The sequence below is a fragment of the Mixophyes fleayi genome, chromosome 4 (genome assembly GCF_038048845.1).
Source record: "Mixophyes fleayi isolate aMixFle1 chromosome 4, aMixFle1.hap1, whole genome shotgun sequence".
Taxonomy (NCBI): Eukaryota; Metazoa; Chordata; class Amphibia; order Anura; family Limnodynastidae; genus Mixophyes; species Mixophyes fleayi.
Genome location: NC_134405.1, coordinates 82,077,416 through 82,087,745, shown reverse-complemented (window position 1 = coordinate 82,087,745; position 10,330 = coordinate 82,077,416).

Sequence of the window (10,330 nt, the reverse complement as noted above, 5' to 3'; positions counted from 1 at the left end):
GACCAATAGACAATACAGAGAGCATCCTAGTGACCAATAGACAATACAGAGAGCATCCTAATGACCAATATACAATACAGAGAGCATCCTAGTGACCAATAGACAATACAGAGAGAATCCTAGTGACCAATATACAATACAGAGAGCATCCTAGTGACCAATATACAAAACAGAGAGCATCCTAGTGACCAATATACAATACAGAGAGCATCCTAGTGACCAATAGACAATACAGAGAGCATCCTAGTGACCAATAGACAATACAGAGAGCATCCTAGTGACCAATAGACAATACAGAGAGCATCCTAGTGACCAATAGACAATACAGAGAGCATCCTAGTGACCAATAGACAATACAGAGAGCATCCTAGTGACCAATAGACAATACAGAGAGCATCCTAATGACAAATAGACAATACAGAGAGCATCCTAGTGACCAATAGACAATACAGAGAGCATCCTAGTGACCAATAGACAATACAGAGAGCATCCTAATGACCAATATACAATACAGAGAGCATCCTAGTGACCAATAGACAATACAGAGAGAATCCTAGTGACCAATATACAATACAGAGAGCATCCTAGTGACCAATATACAAAACAGAGAGCATCCTAGTGGCCAATATACAAAACAGAGAGCATCCTAGTGGCCAATATACAATACAGAGATCATTCTAGTAACATCCTAGTGCCCTGAAAACAAAATAGAGAACATTCTGTTGACCTTTATACAATACACAGAGCTAGTAACTAACACCACAAAGAAAACCGCATCTGTATCTCACATCCACAGACTATCTATCTATCTATCTCTTATCTATCTATTATACACTATATCTCCATATCAATAAAACCACAGCAATGTATTACAAAAAATACAGTTAATGAAGCAATTAAACCATACATATGTATACATTAATATGAAAATAGTAACATACTATATATCTAGCCTCTTTCAAATATATCTTTCAGCAGCTTCAATTATAAGGCAGATATCATCTATTAATGGAAAGAAAATCTTTTTACTTGGTAAATTACCTTCAGGAACCAGAAAAGTCCCACAATAAGTTGTAACAGGCAAACTCCCCAGAGAAAACACCAGTCTTCATACAAATACAATAGATCAGAAGACATAAAAAGTACCTTATTTATACTGGAAAAATGTCCCTTAGGATCCAAACGGTTCCTCAATCGATGATATGGGACGTGATGTGCAGTCTCCAGAAAGAAATGAAAGGTGTTTAAATTCAGCTGGTGCTGAGTTTCCGCTTTGTGCCAGTTGTTTCCAGGATCAAAGTTTGTTGTTTATAGTTTCTGAGATCAACGTTTGCTATTTAAAATTTTAATCAAGGCTGACCCAAAAATGCTTGTATATAATTTACTACATTTTAAGCACATATTCTCATTTCCTGACACGTTTCATTACAACAAAGTTTATCTTCTTCAGAGGAATCTGTACCCAATGCAGAGAGCATTGTAATGACTGATATACAATACAGAGAGTATCCAAGTGAGAAGAAGGCCCTGCTCGCAAGCTTACAATCTATAGGTCAATGGGAGTGATATACATGAGGTTAAATCTACATATTGCATATTGGTCCAGCCAGATTGCAAAGGTAAAAAGTGATTTGTATGCTATGTTATCCAGTCACACAGCAATGTTGGTCAGGGGGTCAGAGGGTTGTTGTTTTATGTGAATTGTGTAAAGGATCGTAATAGGGTAACCTAGTGAGGTTAAGAAGGTGGTTTAGGAATATTATAAGCTTGCCTAAAGAGGTGAGTTTTCAGAGAATGCTTGAAGGTTTGTAGACCAGAGGAAAGTCTTATTGTGCAAGGGTGTGAATTCCACAGAGTGGGTGCAGCTTGAAAAATGTCCTGTAAATGGGCGGATGTAATAAGAGTGGATGAGAGACGCAGATCTTGTGCAGAAAGGTGTTGTCGAGTTGGGAGATATTTTGAGACAAGTGAGGAGATGTATGTTGGTGCAGTTCTACTGATGACCTTGTAGGTTAGAAGTTTTTTCTGAGCTAGAGAATTGTAGACCGCACTGGGTAAACCCATCCAGAAATATTTAATGAAGTCAACACAAATGTGACCTATATAAGTAATACATTACTGATTTGTGGTGCACCCTCACATACTATAACATGTATGTCCAAAAAAGAAGAGAGCAAGAGAAAATATGTATAGAGGGGCACTCAAAGGGTTAAATTATTGAATATAGACAGTCAAATTGAAAAAGATTCATATGTATTTAAAAAACATAGCTTTATTGGTATTCATTAAAATACTAGAATTCCCCATATAGTATCTGGGGTTAATGACAAATCACAAAATTAGCAAAAATATAAAAAATGTGAATGAATAATAGTGACCAAAATAAAGATACTGTTAATAAGCAGTGTTACCTGCTATTCTGTGTTGCTATCTGTCATATCAATTGTGGGTAAACCCACAATTGATTCCTGCACTCATCATGTTACTCCCTGACCATTTCCAATTGTGTTTTTTAAATACATATGAATCTTTTTCAATTTGACTGTCTCTATATTCAATAATTTAACCCTTTGAGTGCCCCTCTATACATATTTTCTCTTGCTCTCTTCTTTTTTGGACATAGAAGTATTTTCTATTGGATTCTGTAAAAGACAGACAACCAATGTAGAGACTGACACAGTGGCTCAGCAGAGGAAGAATGATTTGCAAGGAAAGTCAGTCTGGCCGTTGCGTGCAAAATAGATTGTAGAGGTTTGACTCTGTTTAGGGGAAGACCAGTAAGGAGAGAATTGCAATAGTCGATGCTGGAGATGATGAGTGCAGGAATTATAGTTTTTGCAGTGTCTTGTGTGAGATACTTATGTGTTCTGGAAATGTTTTTTAGTATGTAACATGATTTAGATATAGAGTCGATGTGGGGAATAATAATACACAAAGCATCCTAGTCACTGATACAAAGACCATATAGTGACCTCTATACAATACAGAGAGCATTCTAGTGGCCTTGATACAATACTGAAAGCATCTTAATGAACAATATTCAATACAGAGAACATTCTTTGTGACTATTATACAATACAGGGAACATCATTCTGAGCAATATAAATTACATAGAGCATCTTAAAGGTTAAAGCTTAATAAACAATATACAATACTGAGATCATGCTTGTGACTACTAGTCAAAACACAAAGTATATTAGTAACTACTATTAAATGCCAACCCTATCATTGAGACCACTATAAAGTGCAGAAACGCAAATCTATGATGATATTACAATAAAGGTACCCCAAATCTCTGGTGGCTTTACAATATAGGAACCACAAATCTCTAGTGGCTTTGCTATACAGACCATAAACCTATGGTGGCTTTAAAATGCAGACCTCTCACCATAATCCCTCTTGGGACAAAAACAGACCACAGCTCTCCTCTTGTGTTTCCCCAATGTGTGCCTAATGACAGGTTTAGTTGTTCTGGAATGCTGTCATAACCAGTAGACTGCTTCCTGCACTCTGGTTGATGGATAGTTCTAACCATTCACTAATCAGTGTGTGGGGACCTTCTGACACTCTGGTGAATGGCCAGCACCATCCACCAATCAGTGTGCTAGGAGGCATCTACTGACTATGACAGAATACCCACTAACTGTGGACAGGGCAGGCAGCCGATTCGCAAGCTGAGGTTACTCCCTGACCATTTCCAATTGTGTTTATAATAAAACACAACTGGAACAAGTGGAGAGCATACTCTGTCTGCCTTACCTCCACCAGCTCCACCAACAGAGTAGCTAGCATAGCCAGTCCCCTGGGAAGACAAGTGGCTAGTGATGCTGCTTTGCAGTTGTGTACTACAGAATAACTGGCACTATGACTAGTGAAGTCCTAGCCTTATGTTCAAGTTACAATTGCAATATGTCATACAATTGTGTCAGATGCAATGGCATATTACACAAGTCAGTAGTGGCATCCATAGGACCGGCTATGTGTGTACTTGCCTCTCAGGTACAGCAACTTTATCAAACTGTTGCCCTAACATGCAGATGCACATGTAGTGGTTTTCTAGCAGTATTAACTGAAGCAATTACATCTTGACAGGTTCCTTGGAGTATACAGAAAACCTCTCACCAAGCTCATTTAACTTCTGTCACCACTGAACATGAATAGCAAAGGTCTAGACCACCTTATAGAACTGGGTCCTAGGCTAACTACACCTTGGGGAACATCTGCCCTTGTGTTTTGATTACCCAATGAATATTTTGATTCTATTGACTGGTAGATGAGGACTAGAAGGTATATGCTTTTTACTACCTTTTTAGGGACAAGTATAATCCTATTTCTTCATCTGGGCATAAGGAAGTGAATGACTTCAATGTTCTGACTGGTTCAGTATTCCTGTATTATATAAGTGACAATCTTTTGTTAATGTCTTGCCTTGCTTATTCAATTGTCATATTTATTCCACTTTCTACCCATAACTTTCTATGTTTTCGTCACAATTTTTTATGCTTTTATATTGTTTAGGTTTTGTATCAGTGTCTTAATTTCTACTTCTACCTGTGCAGAGGGCTAAATACATGATTATAATATCCAGTGTGTGAGACTGTGTTCTTATTATAATGTCTTCTTGGTGTTATGTCTTTTTTGGGTCTCTGTTTTTCTGGAGTTCCTGGATTTTTGTCATGCTTTCTCCTCTCTTCATCTTCCTTTACATACATAGCACATATATATATTTCATACTCATGTGTTGTTACCTTGCTCTGTTCCTAGAAGTATATGACATATGGTATTATTTATATACTTTTGTTATATTATGTTGTGAGGATACCACCCTTAGCTGGGATGGCAATTACTGTTTGTGGGATTCAACTCACTCGGGTAGACCAGAATATATCCAAAATAAGGTTTTATTACGACAGCACAACACCACAAGACGTTCACAAGTTACAGGGTAAATGGTAGCATGTACCCTCCAGCAGCCTCTTGCAGTCAGCACTCCAAAGTAATAATCTCAGTATCTTTCAGAGTCTTATCCTCCTGCAATATTACCACTACCGATTAGCAAAACAGTTACGGTGTCGCCCAGCCTGGGTTAATGGCTCACACAGCCCCTGTCCTGGTAGGGTTTCCTCCAGCGACACCACGATGCCTGGCCCAGAGTCCTTTTCGCTGATCTACTGTACACCAGGATCCTCCAAGCTACAATAGCTCCCCTGGCATTCTCCTCTCCCTATATTCTTTGCTGTATGTACAGGAAGTAGCGTCAAATATCTCAAACTTTCCCCTTTACAGAAGGGGTCTCTCAGTGGACACTTTAGCTGCTAGACATACTGTCCCTGTTAGCCTGATTATACAATGGAATGGCTTGACTCAATTAGCTATTTTGGCTGGATACACTAAACATGGGGTTACCATATTACAGCAGGGAATGACACTGCACGCTTGCATGAAACCATAAGACTATTGACACATTGTATCAGCAGTGTTACAACATCTGAATCTGTGATACATTTTGATACAATAACATTTATATTAATACATATTGATACATTTCCCAATGCTATGTCAGCCAATGTATTACTGTGGAGGCAAACTGCGTATCATTTAGAAGCTCTAACCTCATTACCTCATGGTGGCATAGTGGTTAGCACTTCTGCCTCACAGCACTGGTGTCATGAGCTCAATTTCCGGCCATGTCCTTATCTGTGAGGAGTTTGTATGTTCTCCCCATGTTTGCGTGGGTTTCCTCCGGGTGCTCCGGTTTCCTCCCACACTCCAAAAACATACTGGTATGTTAATTGGCTGCTAACAAATTGACCCTAGTCTGTGTGTGTGTGTGTGTTAGGGAATTTAGGGGCATATTCAATTAGCTTTCCGGTCCGCGGGATCGCGCCGGAACGGGCCGCGTAGTCAATACACGGTACCGCAATAACGTCAATTTTCGTTCGCAGACCATAGGGTTGCGTACGAAAATCTGCGTTAATGCGGTACCGTATTAAAGGCAATAGTGCGCAGGATTCGCGTTACCGCGAAGCGGAAAGCTAATTGAATATGCCCCTTAGACTGTAAGACTCAATGGGGCAGGGACTGATTTGAGTGAGTTCTCTACACAGCGCTGCGGAATTAGTGGCGCTATATAATTAAATGGTGATGATTATAATGATGATTTCCTCTCAGATTACCTGCTCACCTAGCTAATTAGCATGGGCTGCCAGCTTGTTAACTCAGACATTCTGATTACAAAGCAAATCTTAGCTGCACCTATAACAATGGACATTTGAGACAAATGGTAATTACATTAGCTAACACAAGCAAAATGACTGCTGCTGCCCTGTTATTTTCACACATTATGGCAATTTTCTTTATATGTATATTACATACAATATTGTAGGTAATAGCAAGGGCAAAATGTACCTAATAACATGAAATAATTATACACATAATACACCGATGCTCTGGTGTATATACTTAGACTGGGCCAAGGATCAAAAAGTACATTAAACTGTGAGAAACGGGATATGAATACAAAGTTCTCAGTCTAGCAGCACACCGTTTCCTCACATATGTACTCACGGATGTTAAGTCACCCAGCCATGCTCTTTTGTGCAGCGATTTATTCACATCATCGTTGGCAGAGATTGTAAATGGGATCATTGCTACCTCTGTACTGAGATGACAGGCCATCTTGTTACATTTTTTGGTGTTTAGGTAACCACTCAGTTAAATGCGCATTCCCTATTTTCACTGATCTCTGCTAGTTCTCTGTTTATTACTCTGTGCAATAGAGCACAGGCAGATTACTAAACATCTCTTCAGATCAGAACTTGCCAGATGAATGTTTAGTTGATAATTACGATGTACTGATTAAGTAATTATAAAAGTTTCTGATTAGCTTGTGATATTGCTGTTGAATTATTGTTTTACAGTAGGAATGATAAAATAGTTACCATATATGTCCTGCAGAGGGCACTCATTCTCTTTATTTTGTGTTGCCAGACAATTTTGTGTCAAAGGAAGATGTCGTTTTAGAAAGCACTGTTTTTTCACATATAATACCTTTTAACATCCATATTGTCAAGAATGATGCAAAGAAAAAATGTCTACTCAAAAGTGGGAAACAAGGCACATCATTTATGAACCAAAAATGAAGTTGAGCACAAAAGCCTTTAGTACCACATTTTAGAGCGTTATGTTCATTTTTTGTGTTGTTGCAATAGTTTTTCTGCATATAAGTACAGTAACAAAGGGAGCAATTTTTTTTCCATGTATGATGGGAGGAACTGATCCAAAGAGGGGTGTTTCATGGAGAATCCGAGTTAGCTGTTGTAATGCATTAGATTTTGGGAGCAAATGCAAAAAAAGATACCATTGTTTGGAACAAGATATAGGGAGAGAGTGTTCATTTCTTGAAGAGTTTCTGTTTCATTGGGTGTCAGCAGGGCATTTGTACTAGTGCAGAATGCTAGATTTTCAACCACCACACAGGTAGTGATAATCAGCCCTTACTCACCTTACAATGGGGCACTTTTTATGCCATGTAGATGGATTTCATGGTTAGGCAGGCATAAATATTACTTGCCTACTCTCCTGAGATTCCCGGGAGGCTAACGAATTTCAGGGAGTCCTCCCGAAGAGTAGGCAAAGTTCCTGCATTCGCTGAAATTCACGGCAGTGAATGGGGGGGGGGGCTTAAATGTGTAATTAATAAGCCCCTCCCCTCCATTCAATGCCGTGAATTTCAGCTTTTTATGGTGGGGGCGGGGCTATGGCTTCTTCCCCGGATCTTCTGGGGGAGAAATCTTAAAAGTTGGTATGTATGACATAAATGTAAATAAAAGATGAAAATGTAAACTTGCGACTCTTGATGTAACAGTAGCTCCGAGGTCCCCTTACTGTTACACGTTTTAAAAGACATAAATGACACTCAAATGTGAGTCCAAAAAGTCACACAAATATCACATTAACATGCTGAAGAAGCAGGTGTTTTCATACAGGGAACTGTATCACATATACAGAAACGGGACAACATTTCTATAGCATACTTGCCAACTCTCCCGGAATGTCTGGGAGACGCCCGCATTTTGAGAGAGTCTCCCGGACTCCCGGGCGAGTGTGGCAAAATCCCGGATCTGCCCACTTCCTAGTGAAGTGGGCAGAATAAGATCACAAACGCCGCGATTCCCGGTGAATTGCGGCATTTGGCCCCGCCCCCGCTGTCAAATGACGCAATTTGCGTCATGCCGTCACGGGGGCGGGTCCAAAATGACAGGGATTTTTGAGGCCCGTCCCCCATGACGCCCACCTCCCTCGCAGGCTCCCAGATACCAACATCGTAAAGTTGGTAAGTATGTTCTATAGTGGTCACACAGGTAAGAGAACCATTTACAGAATTCTGTTTTCCCTGTGTAGGTCTTTACCTAGTTTTAATAAACTCCTCATGTGAATAACATCCTCTCATATTAGTAACAGCATCATATTAATAACAGCCTCATATGTTCAGTTTCAAACTGAATTTCTAGCTAGTATATTCTTCATCTAAACAGCTACAACATAATATATAAACAGCAATAGCAGCTGTTTATATATCATTTTGTAGCATGTACTAAATAAATGATAACTAGAATCTGATTGGTTGCTATTGGCACCATCTCCACTTTTTCAAACCCTCAGTTTAGTAAACATACCCTCTGGTCTCAGAAACTGTGTTGCCCAGGACAATAAAAAATTGGGACTCCACAAAATTTATTTGATTAAAAATAAAGCCTTATAATTTAATAAAACAATATATCAAATTATTTAATAAAATGTAATATATAAAACATGTTTCACTACATAATCTCAAATGCAGATGCAACAATATAAAGTTACATTGGAACCTTGGAAAAATAACATGTTCCAGGAAGTCCATTATATAAGAGGGGATAGAGCAAATGTTCTTTTTTTCCTGTCCCTACCCCCTTCCAAAAAAAATATAGACATGCTATTCCAGTGTCGAGTCGCTACCCAGTAGCTCCACGCTTAGTAGCCACATATTTACATCATGATCTAGATTATCTGCATTCACAACTGACTGGGGTATTAAACTCAACTGGGACTCGAAACTAGGAACTGTCATTAATGCTGCATTATTTTATGATTTTGTATGACGTGTGGAACATTCCTGTAATACATTGTGGTTTGCTCTATATGCGCGGTATCCAATATCCATGTTCCTGTGGCATGCCACATTTTAAGTACAGGAACACAGAAAGTTCAGATACTTAATTTGGAAATTTCATTACCTGCATTCATGTTATAATTTGCAACCTGTGCTAGTTTACTTAACAAAAGAAAGAGCTACACTTTTTTAATAGAACAAATAACTCTTTACCTACTACTTTTTAAATGGTGGTAGAGGTGGTGACAGGGGTTGTGTTTGGTCCTCCCGCTAACACCTACTCCCTGTTTTTCATTGGGGCTATGAGGGGAACAGTGGGCTCTACCTAGAGGGAACAGCACCGTAATAAAATATTTTGATAGCTGGTCTTACAGCTTTAAATGACAAAAGTGTGACATTTTTGTCTATACTAACATAAAAAAAAAACCATTTTGGAAACCAGCACCACTACAATCAGATAGACAGACTTAAAAAAAATAAATCCAAACTGCAGAATGCAATATTTATAAGGTATAAAGCAGGTTTACAAATAGGATTTATAACAAGGACAATCTGTTAAACAGGAAAGCTACAAGGAACATGTTTATGTTAGGTCAGTTTTTGTCAGAATTCAGTGCATCCATGTTTTAATATAAATTGTCTTTCCATAAATTATTTGTTCACATTCTCATTCATTAGTAATACATTACTGTCAGGAAGTGCTGGCATTAAGATATGAGCAGTCATTGTCCACCGTCTGAACCCTCTCCTCCCTCATTTAATCCACCCGGACCAGGTGGACTTTGTAATGGGCTGTCGTATTCTGAATGTTGTAGAACTCCTGATGGGGACCGGGGAAGAACTCATCCTCCTATCCTTAGACGCGGAAAAAGCCTTTGATCGGCTCCATTGGTAATACATGCGCGAAGTGCAGTTTACGTTTGGTTTTGTGGGCAATATTCTACATTCCATGTTAACTTTGTACCAGGGTCCCTCCGCCAGGATCTTCAGTAGTGGATTCCTATCTCCTCCATTTCCTATCTCCAGCGGTACTAGACAAGGCTGTCACCTCTCTCCCCTCATGTTTGCCCTGGCCTTACAGCCAGGAACGTCAGGTGACGATAGGAACGTCACCTGATTTCCCAGGGTCTGTTTTCCATTCCACTTCATATAAACTGTGTTTGTTCACGGTTGATGTGC